The sequence below is a fragment of the Notechis scutatus genome, chromosome 2 (genome assembly GCF_049901735.1).
Source record: "Notechis scutatus isolate UNSWTSFEM ecotype Mainland chromosome 2, rNotScu1.2, whole genome shotgun sequence".
Lineage (NCBI taxonomy): Eukaryota > Metazoa > Chordata > Lepidosauria > Squamata > Elapidae > Notechis > Notechis scutatus.
In genome coordinates, this window is record NC_142010.1 from 36,675,438 (window position 1) to 36,695,195 (window position 19,758).

A 19,758-nucleotide genomic window follows, 5' to 3' on the forward strand; every position below is an offset into this window, starting at 1 on the left:
TCCAATCAGGAGTAGCCTTTCTTTAAATTAACTAGTCGTTCAAATAATAATTAGGTTAAAAATCTAAAACCAATACAATACAGATAAGCTTTCTTCCAAGTTATCTTTAGATTTAGTAACCAAGTGTTTGTAATGGTCCATTTCTGCATAACTGAACACAGAAATCTTGCTGCCTGATCGAATAGTCCGAATCTTTCAGTGAAGCTGCTTTTAAGGACAGCCCCGGCAGCAGCTTTGTTTGATCTCTGCTGCCTTCTCTAATCTGGGTTGTCAAGGTTCACTTGTTGGAAGCTGTTTACTTTAAAAAAAAAAAGTGACTCCCCCCCTCCATCCCTCTCCCATACAATGACTAAAAAGACTGAAAGGAAAGAATGCTGCCAATGTAAGAAGTTACAGCTGAAATACCTTTTTGCAATGAAATTGTAGCTGACACATTTTGTACAAAAGTGACAAGGTTCTCTCATTCTTTCATCCTGCATAGTACTAAAACATTAAATTGAATTACACATAACTTGAAACAGTCCAAATTTCTTTTACAATCCTCTTAGTTGCAATTCTTCCCCCAGATTCACTCTGACCTTAACAGAACTCAGTGGCTATTTTCTTTTTAGCTTGGAAAATTCTTGTTTCTTCTTCATAAAAAAACATAGAATATTTAAAAGGTTTCCTTTCCTCTTTGGCATTGTACAATTAAAAGTAGAAGCAATTACACTAAACAAATAGCATTAGCAGTATTCCTTATACTTATCTATAATAGAACAAAAATTCCCATGAGATTTTTGTGACTTCATAAAAATCAAATAAAAAAAATTAAATGTTAAAACTACCAAGTAAATAGGAAGTAAATTGTATGCATCTTTAAATTGTATAATTCAACCTATGAACACTCCATGTATCAAACCTACACACCATATGTAAATTTTATCCTATTATGTATTCATAACATTGATCAAAAATGAAACCTGAAACTTCCAAGGGTTCTCAGTCTCAAAGAACAAGGTATTTGAAAGCAACAATATGCTTCTAAAAACTCAATTTATCTGCCAAAGAAGTGGGAATGTTTTTAAACAGAATCAATAGACATTCCAGAGATCATATTGGGCATGTAACTTCAACATTCCTACCATAACTGAAACCAACATAAGCTGGGCCACTGTCTTCCATAGTTTTTCCTGCACTTTTTGTCTTGCTTGTATTCTATTTAAGAAAATGGGGTAAAAAATTAAACCATCAGATGTAGACACTGCAAAATCAATACACTTAGGAATCAGGCTAGCAGCAGTATCAGAACACAATGACTTGGAAATAATTAATAGTTATCAAGCGGGATGGGATGAAATGAGGAAGGAGACAATTGCCATCATCTTTTATGACAGTATTTATATTGTTTGCTAAACTCCTGAACTCTAATTTTAAGCTTAAAAACAAGGATGTTACATTCTGTATGCAATCCTTCTTTCTCTCATTTCCATGGTTTGAAGCAAAAAAAAAAATCTAAGCCCACACATCTGGCAAATTGGAGGGGGGTTTTTTTGTTCTTTAGAATGATTCACAATTGTTATCCTAGAGCGGGTTTTTTTGCTTAAAGTCTCCACTGGTTCTCTTATACTTACCTATAGAAAAAAGCTCTGTAATGGTGTGATTGCCACCGTCAACACCCAGCTCCTAACTCAGGGGGGCTCTTGTTGCTCCTGTGATCTCCAGCAGGCAAAAAACTTTGTGTTCTATAGTCGAGAAGAAACCAAGGGTACTTTCAGTAAGTCTCCACAAAATAGATTTTGGTTAAGAAACAGGGAGGCGAAGACCTGGAAGAGGGAGGGGAGAATATATGCTTGTATTTAAGGGATTGGGGGGGAGGTATCTTGGAAAGCACTTGCAAGAAAGGCAATCAAGAACTCTGCCCTAGTAATAGGATTTAAAATTGTGACACACACACAGTCTCCCTTTCATTCTCCTGTTTCAACCGCTCCTCCAAATTCAGCTGGAAATCTGCTGGGGTTTTTGGTTTGTTTTGGGTTTTTTTTTTGCAGATGTGATGCCCCAAAAGCAAATCATGGCAAGATGCTTGGATGTGGGAAACTGCAGGTCAAAAGACGGCTAGAACCGGAGCATTCAAGGCGGGGAAGCAGCCGCTGCCTGGAAGGTGAGGTGGAAAGACCTGCTCTCATTTCCAAGCACAGGAAAGGAAAAAGGGGAAAAAAAAGATCGTGCTGGGGTAGGGGACTGTCACGCTTCAAAATCACTCTAGCTCTGCCGCCATCGCAAGACCCAATAACAGGTGGAGGGGCACCGAGATGGCCCCGGAAGGGAGTTAAGAAAAGCAAAAGGGCCCGGGTACTGGGCTTGGGATAGCTCACGCAGCTGGAGTTGCAGCGCCCTGTTCTAACTTTTCCTAAACTCTCGCTGGCTGCGAAGACGTTCGGCTCGCTACAGCCACCGCCGGCGGCGAAACACTCGGCACGTCCGGCAGCAGTAAACCAGCACCAGGTACAAGAGACCAGACTGAGGGAGTTTAGCGCAGGCACGGGGCTAAAGGACAGCAGGGCGAGATTATGGTACTGTAGCATGGGACTTTGATTGACAGGGGTGGGGGAAAGAGAGAGAGATAGAAAAGAGGGAGACCAAGTCACTGATGCTGCTTGGTGTGAAGGATGCGTCCGTCCGTTGTGGACGGGTGTTGCCGAGCGCTTGGGTAATAATAGCACGTCTGGGGCTCCCTCGAGCGTGCCTTCCTGGAATGTGCGGCGACCGCTACTTCAACAAGAGAAAAGGCGCGCGACTCATTGCGCGGGAAGTTCTCCTTATGCCCGACGCCGACCACCAGACACGGGGCGGAGGGGAGGGGTGGGGGAAATCTCCGACGACTCTTCGACATACCTGCACGCATTCTTTACATTGCCCGTGAGAGCGGGAGCGTGTGCATGCGTGCGCGTGAACGTGTAAATTTGCGGCGTCTGTTCTTGCTATTCCTTTCGTTGGATTTAAGGTATTTTCTGTGCGCTGAATTACTAATTTCCGCGCGCCTCCAGTCCTATTGCGAGCGTGGATTACCGATCGCACGCTGAAGTGTTTGGCCGGCGTGGTTTTAGAAACGAGAGAGGTTAGTGCTGTGTCGGCTTTGTCACTTGTGTATAATCGGAGTGTTTCTAACCTCTAGTCTAGTCCGAAGGTGTCTTTCTAATGAAATATGCTACGGTTGGCGTGGGGCATTAGCAGTTCAATCGGTCTGATTGTTGTGTATCATTAAATGCAAGTCTAATAGGCGCGCGATTAAGTGAGCGCTTCGGAGTGCACGAACTGGCAAATTGTTTTTCTGTGGTTTGCACACTCATACAAGCCCTCGGGATGGAGAGAGGTAGGAAAGGAAGCCTGGTGGCAACCGCGCACGCTCGACCAAGAGCACGGAACTGTGACCCGTGTATGTGTGTGTGTATATATGTGTGCGCGCGCGCGCGCGGACGAAAACCGGCGAGTTCAAGTTAAAGTGAGCCGGTAAGGTGTAAGTCCCAAAGGCCTATTCATTGAAGTTCGCTGCACGAAAGCAAGAGAAAGCAAAATGCATACGGGGCAAAAGTTTGTTCCAAGTCGACTAAAAGTTCTTCCCCGTCTTCCTCGCCATCAAGTGCCCCAAGTTACCAAAGGAAGCGCAACCCGCCCCCGCCAGCAAACCCTGCCCGGGTCCGATCGCTCCCACCCTCCCTTTTTCCCGCTTGAGGGTCTTTTTTTTTTTTTACACGCGCGCGCTCAACACACAGACACGGGGAAGGCAGAGAGCAAAAGCGGCTTCCAACTTGCTAGGGTCATGTGTGCATCGTCCAGCGCGTGGAAGAAAGAAGGGGGAGGGAGGGAGGGAGGGAAAGAGATGAATGAGGTGCACAGATGGGACATAAAGAAAAAGGAAGAGCCTGAGAGGTGAAAGAGTCGCAGCTTTTTCCCATTGCGTCTGTAAGGGCTTTATGCAAAAGCTAGGGCGCTGAGGGGGGAGGGGAGAGAGAGAGAGAGAAGTGGGGGATGCCAAGGCACGTGTGGAAAGGTAAGAGAGGGTGGGGGGGGTCCGAGCCGGGGAAGGGGGTCTTATAGAGGAGACGTGAGGGGGGGTTAAAAACAAACAAACAGGAGACTTAAAAGTGGATGAGAAAATGCGAAATGGCAAACTCACCCGCTGGAAACGGCCTGGCGGTGCCAGCTAAGGGGCTCCCCCCACTGCGGGCGGGTGAGTGAGTGAGTCTGTCTGTCTGTCCCTCCCTTTACTCACTCCGTCCTACCCTCCCTCCCTTCTCTCTCCCTTTCTAGCCTGCCAGCCAGCCCCATGCAGGAGGCACAGCGTGCAACACAGGCACACGATAAATAACAATAGAGCCCTCCGCTCGAGTCGGGAACTAGCTTTCCAAAAGGGGAGAGCAGCAGCAGCAGCAATCAGGCCAGGCAAGGCAAGGCAATCCAGCGGCGGCAGCAGCAGCAGCAGCAGGGAGGGAGGGAGGGAAGGAGGGAGGAGGAGGAGGGAGGAAAGGCGATCCTCTTCGCTCACTTGGATCCCCCGCCGCCGTCCTGGCTCCTCGCGGCGGTGCTCCAAGCGCCTCGAGCGTCGCCGCCGCGGGAGCGTGGAGCTTTTTTGCGCGGAAAAAACACGCTTTTGGGGAAGAAGGGTGAGGAAAAATAACACCCCGCGGAGGGAGATTTTGTTATTTTTTGCTGTTATGAGTCCCTGACGTCACATCCACCTGCTGGGTAAACAAGGCTCAGTGCAAAAAGGGGGGCGGGGGGGAGAGATACATCGCGTTTACAAAAAAGGGGGGGGAGGAGAAGGCGGCAGAGGGGACGGAGCGCGGCAAAGAGGTGTTGGAGCCCCGAGAGGGGTGGAGGGAATGAAACTGCCGGAGAAAAAAAGAGGCAGAGATGGGGAGAAAAGGGAGCGAGGGTAGAAAAGCCAAGGAAACTAGACCGGCGGGGGTTAGGTGGGGAGGGTTTGCAAAAAGAAAGCGGCAGCCCGGAGAAGAGCAAACAGAAGGGGTCGCGGGGGAGGGGGGGCTGAGATTGGGAGAGGTGAGGCGATTTCAATCAGATAATCTTAGGCTCGCTTTGTTGGATCCTTTCGAGATCTCCCGAAAAAGGAATCCGAAGTCCTCCCCCAAGCAAGCAAGCAAGCAAACAAACAAACAAAACACACAGACGGAGGAGAGTGAAAGGGAAGGAATTCAAAAGTGCAAATGCTGCGCGAGCCAATTTCCTCTTCTCCCCTCTGCTTTCTCTCTCTCGGCGCGCTCTCTCCCCCACACTTGCCCCTTGCACTTTACCCAATGAAAAGAGGAGAGTTCGGGAGGTGAAAGTTCATTAGAAGGACAAACGCAAGTGTGCAAAGAAACAAGACTCGTCCACCATCTCTTGAGGCTCGCTCGCCCGGCCGCCCTTGTGCGTGTTTGTTCTAGAGGTGAGGAAAGCCTCTTCGATTGGAAGGAATCTCGGCATTTCAACCCAAGGTCTTCCTTTAAAAAAAAAAAAAAGGCTCCCGGAGAACAAAAGAACAAAACTTCCTCCTGGTTTTGGTTTTTGAGAGTGGTGGAAAAAGTGGCTGGGTATTATATGGCTTCCCTGCTTTCCCTAGAAAGTTGACCCACAGGCTAGCATGTCGCGTGTGATTTTAACCTAAGTTACCTGCTTCTGTATCCATTCTGAAATAAAAGAGTTTGGAGTACAAGAATACTCCAGAAAAAGTTTGTTTTCTTGTCATAAGATTTTCATAAGATCGGTAGGACATAATGGGAAGGAACTTTTTCTTTGCCAGGGAATTACCTCTACATCCTTCAAACATCAATTCTCTAAACAAATTTGCTGAACTTAGCTCTTCCTGAGATAACCCCCTAAAAGGCAGAAAGGGTTAACATTTCAACACGTGTGTCCCTGCTTAGATGAGCTTGATAAAGAGTCACTTCTAGGAGCAGACAAGATAGGCGTTTTGCGAACACTCTGAATTCAACGTGTGTGTTTCCTAATGTAAATAGCTTGTATTAATTGTAGCAATAAGGCCTTCATACTCCTAACTTAGCCTATTGGCAATCTTTTACAGGCTGAAAAAATGCAAAATCAATATCTTTTCTAATATATATGAGTAATCAGCTCTTCAAAGCCATTTCTGAAACTATCCAAGCTAGTCCTGTAATACAGAATTGTAGCCCATTATGTTTATAGATAAATAAATCGAATAGAAAAGGTTCTGTTACCTGTGTCAAGTTCACATAATGAGTCAGTGGGAAAGCTCTGAGTAATATTCAAAGCTGCTTCCGTTTCTCAGACCTGTGGTTTAACCACTAAACAATGCACTATACTTGATGTGCATAATCTAAAGACTGATTTGCTCATTTTATACTATTTATAAGTATCAGCTCTGAATGGATCCCTAATAAAACACTTTCATAGCCATAATCTATTCTTACACCTATCTTATAGGAGTTTTATAAATACGCCCATTTTAAACTATGACAGGTAAGTATTAGAGTGAAATACTGGTTCCATTATATGCAAGTTTTTAAAAGGCCTACACCTTAACCCTTGAACATATAAACCTTTCGTGCACAATAATTTTTGCTTAGTCCTTGGTTTTGCATATGTGACTGTTACTTATATGCCCCTTTGCCCATCATGTATGGAAAGGGATCCCAGTTACCAAAATATTTGTCTTATATTTTAAATAATTTTTATTATTTATTTTTTCCTGGTTTTAAATTTTCCACTGGAAATTTACAACATTGAAGCATTTCCACAAATGCTTAATTTTGAATGAACGTTGAACAATGAATAGAAGGCAGATAACTTTGAACTTGGTAAATGTGCGTGTAAGACCGTAACCAGTTATAAATGTATGGCTTTGCGAACAATGGCAGTCTAAATATATTATTAACAATATTAGAATAATAGTCTACTTGGGAAAACAATTTAAAATAAGTATATTTCAAGTTAAACCAGGTAATCTGTTTATCTTCTGGGGGGGAAATAATAAACATTTAGTATTTGGGTTAGAATAAATTCTGGTCTGAATTGTATTCCACTTCAATCTTAATTTTTTTTGTAAATTCTCATGTATTTTTGGATTCCATATACTCCATGTTGATTCTAATACAAGTTGATTACATTTCTCATTGAGTGCATGAAAGAAGACAGAAACTACCTGTACTGATCTGGGAAAATACCTCATTCTCTAAAAAATATTTGCTTGCTTGCTTGTTTATTTAATTTATATGCTGCCTATCTTGCCAAGGGCAACTTTTACAAGGATTGAGAACCACATAGGACCCAAACATCTTCCATATAATTTTTTCAGCATTAATTCTTAAACTGGGAAATTTTTAGTGGCTTCATGTATGTTTCTAAATTAGGCCTTTGGTCCAATTGTGTAGTGGCCTAACTAATTATTCAAAGGATGGAATAATGAAATGAGTTCAAGAAAGCCACATACTGGCTTTCTTGAACTCAACAGACATTTTTCAGTTCTATTAATATTACTACTAACTTCCATATTTCTTCTGTATAATGTCAAATGGGATAAATAGACATGTTGATTTCTTACATTGATTAATACACTATATATAAGAAATTGAATTTAGATTTGCATTGTAAAGCACACTACAATTTTACATTTGTCTTGCCAATAACAAAGGTTACCTCCTAAAATTTGATGACATTTCCGGATCAGATTAATAGCTATCAGAATGCTTTATTAGTTGCATGATTTTTATATGTCATGAGAGTCTTTCTAACACTAAAATGCACGATTTTATGCACCAGCTTATTGTGTTGTTTAAATCATTTTTCTGCTTTGATTAATGTAATAAAATATAGATTTACTATTATGTCCCTGTAAATTTCATAGGTTAAAGAACTTATTGTGCGAACTAAAAAATATTTTGCATTTTCATTCCAAAATGCTCAGTTTAGTTTTAATACTATGAAGAGTGTTGTAAAAGGAATTGATTCAAAATATACATGTCCAATGGATTACAATTAAAACAAACAGTTCATATTGAGTCTGAAAGGATATTGTAGAATTTAAGCATTGCTTTAGTCATTTCAGTTATGAGATTCAGTTTTTGTTATTGTTGAGAGCAAAAGTTTTTTGGATAAAATATTGACATAGTATTTGTGCCCTGTATAAGGAAAATTTATGGATATAAGGATGCTGGAAGTTTCCATCAAGCTCCCTGTTTCATAATAAATTTTAATTTAATTTTTAAAATTTCATTTATTGTTTCTTATTTTTCATATATATATATCTTTGGTTATTCGGGTTTTCTCCCACGTAAAATTGGAAGTATCCTGTGCTCTATATGAGTGCAACGTGACAGTGTTGAAAATGAACAATATGTTAAGCTGCAGTTGCCAGGATACTTCCAATTTTACGCGGGAGAAAACCCGAATAACCAAAGATCCACATACAAATACCCGAAAACCTCAGAAAACATTATATATATATATATATATATATATATATATATATATATATATATATATATATATATATATATATATATATAATATAATATAATAATATAATAAATATAATATAATAATATAATATAATATAATATAATATAATATAATATAATATAATATAATATAATATAATAAAAAAATAAGTCCACATGAATTCAAATGCATTTACTGATAAATCAGTTTAGTAGTGTAAATTTGATAGTAGAATATTTGTATTTTGGAATAAGAAATACCATAATATAATAAGTATTTTTTATGAGATATTACATTCCAATATCTGTTCAGCCAAAATGATGAAGGTTTGCATGTCCATTTGGTAGATATTAATGGGGATCTTAACTGCAGCTTAACATATTGTTCATTTTCAACACTGTCACGTTGCACTCATAGAGCACATTTTAATTTCTTGATCAGTAATCAAATGGAAGTTTCTTTTGGCAAATTAAAACAGGAAGGATTTTTGTATGGAAGAAAGGATATGGGAATATGACGCCACCTTTTGGTGATAAAAGTAATTACTGCAGATTTGAATTCTTAAGAAAGACTGATACACTTTTTATAGAATAGGAGCAAAGTACTTCATTATATTTTAAATAATAAGAGGAAAGCCATTAAAAATAAATATTTGTACGGCAAAAGATAATTTAGATGTACTTAAAGAATAATCTCTAATCTTGATGGTTGTTTGAAAAAGCTAGAAAACATTGCATTCAATTACATATAATACTATAGATTTTGAAAATACAATTAAAACCAAAGATTTTTCTTTTGGGATTGATGGATAAGCAGCTGGAAAAAAATATGGAATTGTGTTTCTATGTATGATGATTCCAGCAGGACTAAGCACAAGGTGAAAGATTTGACTTTATCCATTATGGAGGAATGAGTAGTGAAGATAATGGAAATTGCTGGAATGACCAAATAGATTGTTTAATTAGAGATAGAACATAGTTAAATTTAAGAAACCTCTTGCTGATTTTTTTGCAGGAAACAAAAAATGTTGCGGTTTTGAGGATTCTAATAAAAATAATAGATTTTAGAGAAAATGTAAACAATGCTGTTATTGTTATTTTATATTTATACTTACAACTGCTGTAAAACAAAATCAGAAGTCACTTTATATATTTTTTCTTTGATTTCTGCATTTTTGTCCTTTTTTCCTTTTTCAGATTTTTTTTTTCATTTTAAATATTAGTTCTTTTAATTTTTTATTCTGTGTTAATTTTTTTGATAAAATTTATTTTAAAAATAATCTATGATCATACTTAGAAAGGTATACCATGTTATTACAGAATAGACCAAATTGTCTAAATTGTTAGGGAAAAAAGACCAATATAAATATAAGCTTCATGTTGCAGCTCATCTACCTGAAATAAAATGAATTAGTTGTAAATATATGAGACTTAGGATGGAGGTAGAGACATTTGTCAACCTGTTTTAATTTTTTCTTTGCCTTTTTCCCCAGCCTTTCATTCCTACTGGAACAAAAGGCATGAAGAGTAAAAGCAAAATGTTTAAAAATAATTACAATAGGTAAGAGATGTTAGGATTGCTCAACTTTTTTTGGAAAAAAAAGAACAGGCAGGCATTTGTGAAAAGCCAAAGCACTTGAATAAACATATGTTTATGATTAAAAAGATGGACTGTCTTGTTTTTGCTGTGCTGATTTAAGCCAGTCTGCCAGCTCTATAAAATGTGATTAATTCCTCTGACAATAACAGCAGTGGGATTTATTCCTTACCTCCTATGCAATTGTTAATTGCTCTTGAATTGTTTACTGCTGTAGTTGTTTTACAAGTGCAAAGACAAACAGAGAGAAACTCCTTCCCCTTTCAAACCTTAAATCCCAGGTGTGATTGAATGCTTGGCAGAATTTGGTAAGGGTGTACACAGGTTATGACTACAGCTTGTTAGTTTTTAAAAAATGGAGGTGATGACGCCTCTATAATTATAGGTGTTGCAGTTTTAAAGTCAGAATGTTTTTCCAGCCATTGCTCTGCCCCACCCCCTGAATCCTATGAGCCATGTTTCCTGGAGTTTTTCAGTTTTTAGATGTTTTGTGAGGATCCTTAAAATCCATCACCAAGCCTTTGTCATGAGGAAAACTATGAAATTAATTTTAAGTTGTTTATCCATCATACACACATAGTAAAATAATGCTATTGTTTATTAGAGAAAGGCAGTTATTTTTATTTTGCCAATGTGCAGAGCTTTGTCGGGCTGAAAATAGTAGAGTTTAAGAGGGGAAGCATTTTAATTTGTTCATAGCTAGTGCTTTTTTCTGAGCAAGCTATGTAATGCTTGCTTCTAGCAATTTGTCAAATATTCTTTTTGACATTGTAATTTTATTTTTGTTCTGTAATTGAAGCAAGCAATCTTGTATGTGTGGATATAATAATGGTTCATTTAAAAATGCAATTAATTGATCTGTCACTTACTGCAAGCCAGTTACTTAATTCATTGATTACCTAGGCAGAATATCTTCTATTTTGAATCTGGATACCTTTTTAGAATTTTAACCTGCTGGGTATATGCAGTTACTATACTAAAATTATGTGAAATTTATACTGAAAATGTGTTGATTAACTTGCAGTTTTGTGGTTTAGTTGGTGAAAAAAATTGATACAGCCTGCTATTGTAAAGAATTTGAGACCAGGTAGTATTCAGTATGTGAGCATGCTAGTTTAGTTAAGTTACATCAGATTTCTACAGATGTTAGATAGGCATTAAGAAGTTATGGGGCTTATCCAGAATAGTCTGATCCAGAGTATTTCAGTTGTAATAACATTTGAAGCTAAAAGTTTTCCTGTGCTTTCCCTGCCATTCTCATTTGCAAGGCTGGATAACTCTAATATATGCAAAATCATACAATAGAATTATTACACGCTGTAAATAAATACATTAACCTCAATGGAAGTTTCTCTTGGAAAAAAAATATTGATAGCTTGCATCTTAAACCTACCAATCTCCTCCCATCTCTTTAATGTCACTCTTCATAAGTTGTTCTTCTTGCATTTTGTCTATAACAAGATATCAGAAAATCTTATCTGGGTCTATAGCATATTTCATTTAATAAAAAGATGAGGCTATTCTGTTTATTTTCTTCAATAAATTATATTGTAAAAACAGAAAAACCAAGTCATCACTGGTGGATTCATAGAAGCCCTTCCCTTTCAAGATGAAAAAAAACTGCAAAAAATGAGAAATAAACATTTTATTTGTGCTTCCTTCTTTGACACAGCCCGTGCCTTTACACTGGCTCTTTCTTACACCCAGTGTCTTGCAACAATACATAGGTGCATTTGCTTCTGCCTTCCTGTTTGTGGTATCCATTGTGTGCCTCTAATTCTCTTTGGAGACTCTCTGTGTCTGACTCAAGGAAGAGGGAAAATAATTATAATGAAGTATTTTCTTTTGTTTTTAAAAGATGGATGATGCAATCATGTTTCAAATAGATTTTAAAGAAAGAAAATAATGAGGTAAGACATCTATTTTTTACCTATATCATGTCACAAATTAAAAAATGGCTTCGGAAGGACATCCAAATAATTTCAACGGGGAAAAGTTTGGGAAAACTACATCAGAAATAATAGAATTTCATATTCATAATGTCACATGGGAAAGCCATTTTAAAATTTCTCTTTTCAGGTTTTTTTTTTAAATTTTAAGAATATATATTGAACTTGACCCAAGGGGTCATTGTATTTTATGTTTGTATCTGTTGAAGAAAGTAGGAAATTACTTTTTTCTATAGCTTTTTTCCTATGCTCCCCAATTTTTCTATCTCCTGTCCCTTCCCCCCTTTCCCTCTTTTTGTATTTCTCTTTTGCTATTTAACATATTTTTAATTTTTTCCTGGTTCTCTATCAATACATTCTTTTTTTAAAGACCAGTACATGGGTACATTTCCAAAATACCAATATATGTCCAATGCTTATTGATCTATTTGTTTCAATGTTACCTGATTTCAATTTTTTAATTTTAAATAGTTGCATAATTTGCTGGTAAAATAATGCAAAGTAGGTGAGGGTTTATTTTCACTTTTTTTTGATGAAATTTGATTATTATTATTTTTTGCTTACTGTGTTAAATCTCAAAAGATTACTTTTTGGTGATATTGAAAATGGTCTGGGTGTGTGTGAATGTGAAAAGTCCAGAATCATTACATAACTCTGTGATCATAGATTGTGTATCCTGGTTTAAATTGCATAACCCCTGCTTGTTGGTTTGGGGTTGGGTAGCCAGCAAATTTAAAAACATAAATAAATGAGATACAAACAGCACGAATGAAAAAAGTGTCTAGGTGAGTGTGTATGCCACCCAAAATCTAACCGTAGAATTGCTCATAATATTATTTTGAAATATCCTATATAGTAGGGTATGAAATAGCATTATCAAACGTAAGAAGGAGGCATTAAAGGTTGAGAAGAGTCCAGGCAGCAATACCTAAATGTGTGCCACAATTCTTTAAAAAAATTCCTTGTACAAGTGGCTGCCTGGGCTCTTGTACATATTTGAGTTAGCAACTGTGTGTGACCAGAGAGTCTACCAGGCAGCAGATTGTAATCACACTCAATTGAACACTATAACATTCTCACTATACAGCTTTCCTGTCAGTGTGAGATTGGGCTGGGGTGAAGTATGCATTCTTATTGCCTCTCTGCAGCCCTTTTACAAACACCCGAAGGAAATCTTTACAGTAATCCAAAGAGATGCTTTTGTGTGTAATGATATGTATCTGTGCACTAACATTCTGAATTTTAAAATCATTGAACATAATGGCCATTTTGAAACTTTCATAATATCCAGAAGCAGAATGTCATACACCACAGTGGGCTACTCTATTTAAGGAACGGGGGTATAGATAATAAAGAACTTATTCATATGATTTCATCAGCCAAATAAAGCATGTTTTTGCCAGGTCCTTTATTATTTTTATTAACCATTCTTTCACTTACTACACTTGTTTTGTTTTGTTTTCTGAGTCTGATAAGGAATGTTGAAATCAGTCTATACCTGATCCAAATACTATTAAATGTGTTCCATTGTTATTACACTCCCTGCAAATTCATCCTAACCAAATTAAAACCACAAGAAAAGCTACATTTAATACTTTGATGAACATTTTTTTTACATGTCCTATATAGTTTTCTGCAGTACTTGTATTCCAAAATCAAATTTCCCAATTATACTCATACTTACAAGTAATTTTTTGAGTTATATGGATTTTCATTTTGCTTGAAAGCCCTGACACATTTTTTTGAAATCACTTCGTTTAAAAACAATTCTGTTTCTTCAATAAGTTTTCCATAGAAAGTTCTAGTGGTACTTCTCCTTCCTGAATACTATAGTTTTTAATGTTAACTAACATTCGTATGTAAGTCTATAACTCACACTAAACTAGGAAATACTTTTTTGTCTCTTAGCTTATAAAAGAAACCATATTTCAGTTTTCCCATATGAATAGTTTTTACCCAAGGTAATGTTACAAGGAATGTAACCGATGAGAATAATTAAGTACCACTGATACAGGATTGATGTCTAGAGCAAATTCTTGTTTAGTGCAAAAACATTCTTTTGTATTTTATTCTACCACCACTTCTTAGATTTCCTGGAAACATCTTCTGTTCATAAGCAACTATCGTATATTTATTTTTGTTTGGAATAAGTTTAGGTATATTGATGGATGGAATTAAATAGAGGAGGAGAGGGAGATTACTTTATTATCTACAGAATCTTGGAATGTGGGCTTGGATCAATAGCCTTTGTAGTTAAGAATCAGAATCCCTTAGAAGACTGAGCTAAAGACAAATAGTTACACAACTACAGAATGCCCTATTCCTTGACCAACACAAATTCTTTGTTGCTTAAAATCCAGAACCCTCTCCTCACTTTCTGGAAAGAATATGATAATAAGCTTCACACTTAATTCCACCGCATCATTTTGGAACAGGACAGTTGAAGGGTTTGTTGCTGAATTTCAGTTGTTGCTGAAATACTTCAGAGTCACCAGGGATGTGTATTAATGCTTCAGCTGCTGATTAGACCATGCAAACAAATTTAAAATAGTAGCATCAATGTATTGTGCTGGCTTTCTGTCGGCCTATCTGTCTTTAAATTACTGATCTGTATTGAAGTTGGCTTTCTAACGTGCATGTTTCTTTCCACAGAAAGAGGCAGCAATTGCCCATTTAGTCCATTATTGATATTGGTAGTAACTCCTAATTATCTAATAGATTTTTAATCAAATTGTGCAAAATAAATCAATTATGTTTTTCATGTAAAATAAAAAAGCAGAGCTATATTACTTTGAGAGTGTCTAATGAAAGTCTAGAAGCCATTTATATAGTCAACTTACAGTGTTGAAAATCTTCATCCTAGCCACACAAATAAACTACTATCACCACATGTTAATGTTGGATTTGCAGTGGAAAGGACGATGGTTTACCTAAGGCTGCCTAACAAATTAGTAGCAGTGTTCTAATTTTAATAGTGACTTCCAGATTATCACATATAAATGTTATTTGTGAAATTTGGCAGTGCATAAGAGGGCATCTCTTGATCTCCATTCTGCTTCAGCTCCTGGATATCCCACAATGCCAACATCTGCTCTAGGAAATGCCTACTCTCCAGAGGATTTAGGATTTGGGAAAAGAGGAATCCTCTCCCCATCCTGTACATAAAACCATTGATTTTCCCACCAATAATGGGGTACTACCCTAGGTTGTCAAAATCAACTTTTACTCTATTTATATTAAATATTTAGGTTTCCAAACTATGAATATTAATTGTGGTCAGAGATGTATCAATTTATCATGGAGCACCAGAGTATATTTGTTATGATAATCTGCTTCCCTATTGGGATAACAGAATGCTAAGCTTTTTTGGGATGACGCTGCTATATAAAAGTTATCACTGATCAAAAAATAATCCAGTGACATATATAACGGAGTTGAGCAGCTCTTACCTATATGAACATTTAAATTAAAACATGATTCAAATAGACACTTTGTCTTGAACTGGATTAGTATTTTTATTACTTTTCAATTCTATTTAAGCTTTTATTTAACATGCAAATATAGATGTAAATGTATGCTTTATTTCCATCCCATTTGATTAAACGGAAATATTATTCTTGTGGTTACTGTTTTTAAGCAGGCCACTGAAAGGGAATGAAAAGAAAGTCTTACAATTGGCTCTGCAATTTGCAAGGTTAAGATTTTTATTTCTAGCAATGGTCTTAGATTTTTTTCAGGCATGAAGTGAAAACTAGTTTAATACTTCATAACTGTTCTGGTATTTCAGATCTTTTCTGGTTTCAGCATGAAGCTTTTTCACCACCACCACCACCACCCCACCAAAAGAAGTTTATTGGACAAGTTTAGGTGAAAGCTGGCTAGGTAACTTTGAGCCAGTCACTCTCACTCATCTCAGTCCATTTCACAAGGTTGTATTTTGACCCAGCCATCACAAATGATAATCTGCTTACTCGTGAGTAAAACAAACCCCTTTTCAAAACAGGGCAGGAACAGTCTTTTATTCACAGGCAGCAGCGGCGGGAACCGTGGAAGCATTTCAGCTGCTTCTCGGGTGGGGGAGCCGCCTCCGTAACTTCCACGGTTCCTGCTGCTGCTGTTATTGGAGATGGAGCTGGCGAGAGAGGGACAGCTGCAGCTCGGCTTGGGCGCTTGGAATGCAGGAACGGGCTGCGCACCGGGACTTTTGCAAACTTGCAGAGCCCGAGGCTGGAGCACCAAGGGTTGCAGCAGCAGAGATGCTCACTCAGCTCTTCTCACGCCCACCCAGCCGCTTGGGATTAAACCAAAACGCAGTGCGCGGCACCCCCAGGTACCTCAAAATCTTTTTTTTTTCCTGTTGTTATGGGGACGGGGGGAAAGCGGGAGCGACTCAGATGCTGGAGATGGCGCTGGTGCGCGGGGAGGAAGAAATAAATTCACCCCTGAAAAGACATCCTAGCTGTTTTTTCAGGGATCAAAAAAAAAAATAAGGCCCGGCCTTATTTTGTGAGAAACACGGTAGCTCTGCTGGCAGCCAACAGGCCACAACAGGTTGTTGTGGGGAAAATAGGAGAAGAAGCAATGTTCACTACTTTGAGATTTATTTTTAAAAAAAGATAGGATAAATTTAGGATCAGGAAAACATGAGGACAGAAATAATTGTTGCTTCATCTTTTAAAAATTCTTGTCTAAATTTTATCAATACATCTGAATTTAATTTGAATATTCATATGGTGCAAATATATTTTCATATTTTTACATTAAGTACAATTTTAAAAATCCTAATATGAAATGTATAAAATAGGCAACCCACATCAGTTCAGATGTTTATTGGTTTATTTATTTTTGGTTGTGATGATATACTAAAAATATTCCATCTTATTTTCTAAAGACTGGATAAAATCAGATAATAAATTGTGAATTTCCCCACTCCATGGGCAACCCTACAAGAGTCAAAAGGAAAGGGATGGAAGTTTTTTATTACAAGGGAGAGTCATATAATCAAGGAAAATAAATACAGGTGGTCTTCATTTAGTGATCACAATTGTCTCAAAGTTGTGATCATGTGATTGAGATAGTGTGACTATCATAAATTTGAAAATTGATTGCAAAATTGTTGGATTTTTAGCACCTTCATAATAATAGTCACTGTATAAGGCAGTCATTACAAGAACTATCGGTACACAATTTTGCTGATAAGGAAGCTTTCTTTTCATTTCATGGTAGTAGAACTAGATTATCCAATGAGACTGAAAGGTAGGGAACTCAGAAGGGAAAAAAATCTTCATGACTGCAGTGACAATCTGTGCAATTCACCACCACAAATGTGTGATACCCATGAACTTGAACATTTAAAGGCAAATTTGCCAAGAAGGCTGCTAGTGGCTTCTTGTAATTTTATAAACCATATGTCTCCAAGAAGAGTCGTTCAGGAACATGATCAAAAAGTTACTAAATGCATGTCTTCATCATAAGGAAAAATTATTTCCAATATGATCGATCATGACTTTTTTATATTTCTATTTTTAATATTTATTTTGACTGCTACAACTTGTGAACTGTGCTGTCTTTCACACATTGCTAGGAAGGTCTGTAGGTTGCTATTGGGCTAGTATTATAATACTTCTATTGCCCAATGTACTACATTTTCCATACATTTACATTTAGGCATGTATTCTTTTAGCAGGGAACTCTATTTTGTCTCCATAATATGAATACCTAATATAATTAATTTATTTCAGCAGACACATTTCCTATTTTTAGTAGCAAACATTTCTAAGCTATATTTTTCTTCACTTAACAGGGGAGATGTGGCTTATTGAAGGTGGAATTGCTAGCCAGAAATAGTCTGCATCCTGGTGGTTGCAACCCACCTCTGTGAGATAGAGTGAAACCCCGACATTCAACCTCCAGCTCCTGCCCGTCCAGCAGTTCGAAAACATGCAATATTGTGAATGGATAAATGGGTACCACTTTGTGGGAAAAACCTAACTTGTATGTTTAGAGAGTGGAAGCCAGGAGTGGGTCTGGCTGGATGCATGGCATGAGACGAAGCAAGGCAAGGTAAGACCAGCGGAAGAGCCAGCACCCCAAGCGCTGCTAGCTAATTGGTGCAAAGCTAGTTCACCCCCTGCGGTGCACCAAGAATAGACATGCAAGAGCCAAACAGAATGAAATAGCAATGTAGGCTATCAAGCATATTATCTGAGGGACCATCTCTTGCCAATCACATCTACCTGACCCATCAGAGCGGGAAAGCAGGACATGTTGCGGATCCCATCCCCAAGGGAGATACACCTGGTGATACCCAGAAGAAGGGCATTCTCCATGGTGGCTCCCTCTCTCTGGAACATCATTCTCTCAGAGATTAGAATGGCCCACATGCTCTTCCAGAAAGTGTTGAAGACCTGGTTCTGCCAGTGGGCCTGGGGAACCCAGAGTGGGATGGAGCCCATTAAATGGCTCGTGTGATCTGTCGTCAGGGCAGGGGGTGGGAGTTGGGGAGTGATTTTGTTATATTGTACTATATTAATTTATTTGATTCTTTGTTAGTTTTTATTGTTTTAAATGTGGTTTTATATTCTGTAAGCCATCTTGAGTTGCCATGGGCGAATAAGCGGCACTATAAATTCAATAAATAAATATTGTTCTGACCTAGCCTTAGCAGAACCAAAAAACAGACTCCTTGTTCCGAAAAAACCCGTTTTATTTAGTTACTGTGAATTCATGGCATTCACACACAGAAAAGTCCCGACAATAATCCTTCCAAGGATTAATTGCAAGAATTTATCAGTCCTTGGATAATTGCCAGGCCAAGAGCTTCCAGTAAATTAATTCCTGGCAAGGAGTCTCTAAGGCACGAACCATGATGAGCAAATCTTCTGAAAGAAATGCAAACTATTGTCTCCTACAACCACCATTCCCCTTTTGCTTCTATTTATTCCCCAGGGAGGGCTTATTCAGTCCATGTGTGCCTTTCTTCCCGAGTCAGACCCTGTTAGTCAGTTGTTCTGTCCTGGCAGCTCTGCGCATATGCACGTCTGGAACAGGCCCCAACTGTTCTTCCCCACTTATCTCTGACTCTGAAGGCAGCTGGGAAATGTCAGACAGCCCTGCCCCTATCTCTGCTTCCAATGCAGAGCATCCATCAGAGCCTTCCCCAGACTTCAGGACTGGCCCAAGTTCCTCCCCAACCTCCTCATCATCCGAGTCTGCCGCTGCTTGACTGCTGGCAGCTGGTGGACCACAACACATGTAGATTTCCCTGACATATGCCATTAATATTATTTATTATTATAAATAATAATAAAAACAATATTTTTTTTATTAATGGAGTCAGATTATTCCAGCCTAATATACTGAAGGGAAATATTTTCCTTGAATCCATTCTACTTTAAATGGTCCAAAATCCAACTGAGATACTATCCAACACTAAGCAGATGAAAGTTTGGAAACAATAATAACTTTAAACTTTAAAGTTTCCAAGAATTCTTTGCTGTGAAAAATGATTGAAAATTCTGGGGAAAAGGAGGATGAATATTATCTAATGCTTAGGGCGCGATATTCAATCTTTTATGGTAAGTAGTTTGACATTGAATAGTATCTCATGCAAAAATGGTATTAAGTTGTATCAAAATCTCAAAGCCTGTTGGGGGGAAAAAACAATAGTTGATATCATATTTTTGAAACTCATATTCCAGCTAAAAAGGGGGAAACCATCCATTTAAAAAGCTATATCCTCTGAGAATGTCTGTGA

The 19,758-nt window shown here is 38.0% G+C and overlaps 1 long non-coding RNA gene and 1 other non-coding gene across 3 annotated transcripts in view; one reads left to right on the plus strand and one right to left on the minus strand.

Moving 5' to 3' along the window:
- The window catches only part of LOC113419626 (uncharacterized), a 118,184-nt gene extending 113,764 nt beyond the window's left edge, over nucleotides 1–4,420 (minus strand). The window contains exons 1-2 of the transcript XR_015747476.1: nucleotides 4,160–4,420; nucleotides 1,614–1,724 (exon numbers count right to left, since the gene is read on the minus strand). This is a non-coding gene — a transcript (uncharacterized LOC113419626). The remainder of the gene's footprint in view (nucleotides 1–1,613; nucleotides 1,725–4,159) is intronic.
- A 5,605-nt stretch (nucleotides 4,421–10,025) lies between these two features.
- On the plus strand, nucleotides 10,026–19,326 carry LOC113419699 (uncharacterized). Of its 2 annotated transcripts, none has more exons than XR_015747477.1 (2): nucleotides 10,026–11,963; nucleotides 17,806–19,326. It is a non-coding gene; the product is annotated as an uncharacterized LOC113419699 (long non-coding RNA). The 2 variants fall into 2 exon arrangements; XR_015747478.1 differs by lacking the exon at nucleotides 10,026–11,963 and adding an exon at nucleotides 11,972–16,332.
- The last annotated feature ends 432 nt before the right edge of the window (nucleotides 19,327–19,758 follow it).